At 39.1% G+C, this 1,216-nt stretch overlaps 1 pseudogene; it reads right to left on the bottom strand.

Moving 5' to 3' along the window:
• LOC122644823 lies at positions 1-361 on the bottom strand (annotated as a pseudogene).
• Between the last annotated feature and the right edge of the window lie 855 nt (positions 362-1,216).

Here is a 1,216-nt window from a genome sequence, read left to right as displayed (position 1 = left end):
TCATAATATATGGAAATTCTTCAGCTCTCTGAAGCCATATATCTTGATCTGTTCTTTCTTAATAATGCCAGCCTTGATATTGGAAACGTTCTTCCTTTGATCACTTGGGGAGTTGAATAACTTTGCCCCCCCCCCCCCAACTTCTTGTCCGCCACAAGATTACCATCATAGCAAAACTCCTTGAGGGCCTTGAGAATCTTTTCAGAATTATACTCCTCTTTTCAGCCTTTGCACTGTTGTCAAGCTCTTCTTTCGATTCCTCTGTTGTATATTGATGTGTACGTTATCCTTTCCCCAAGTGGAGCCAGTCTTTAGCCTCAGCAAATGGATGAAAAGAAGGGATCTCCACGTCGTCAACCATGTACTTTGAATGGTGAAAGATTTGAATCCTGTGAACATAATCGACACATTACATCTGTTAATATCAAACACAAAGGATTTGCACACTTGAAAACCATGAAAGTTCTCAAGGCCAAGAGGAAAACCAACCAGGGCATATAGCTAATTCGCTTGATCATCAATTTTTTTTCCTTTATTTTGTAAAGGATTCAACAAGAATCAAATATGATAAGCAGTAAGGATGGCAATGATCCACTAATCACCCAATGGACAAGTCCTTACATATAACATTATTTTTTTTCTCTCTTAAACCCAAGCAATACCAGAATCCTCCAACTATCTTGATATTCATTTCTCAAACCCACTGGGCAGAATGGATTGGTAAAACAAATATGAATAAACAACCAACCAAGCCCATCTCCATCCACATCCACATGAACAATCAATCTTAATAGGGATAAAAAGGAAAAACAGAAACATAAAACATAAATATAACCCAGATTGGCCGTTTGACAGCTTCACACAGATTGAGCAAAATCAAAATCAAACCAAGAAAACAAAACCCAGATAGCAACGCCACCTAATAATCCTAAAAAAAGCATACCCAGCAATAATAAAGGGCGAACAACTTTGAGGTTCATTACTAATAGGGAAAACTAACAGTATAAGAAAGCAAAGAAGGAAGATCGAGTATGAGAGAGAGAGAGAGAGAGACTCACATTGTCATCTACACACAAACAGAGAGAGCGAAGCTGGGTCTCTCCAACAGTACAGAGCTCCCCTATTTCTTCTTTCCCAGATCCAGATCAGGATTTTTGAATTCGAGGTTCGCCAACAGGATTTCTTCACGTACACGACTTCGACCTTCGACAGACCA

This window comes from Telopea speciosissima, chromosome 11, assembly GCF_018873765.1.
Source record: "Telopea speciosissima isolate NSW1024214 ecotype Mountain lineage chromosome 11, Tspe_v1, whole genome shotgun sequence".
Lineage (NCBI taxonomy): Eukaryota > Viridiplantae > Streptophyta > Magnoliopsida > Proteales > Proteaceae > Telopea > Telopea speciosissima.
Note: the sequence above shows the minus strand (reverse complement) of the source record. Positions and strands in the feature narration are given on the sequence as shown.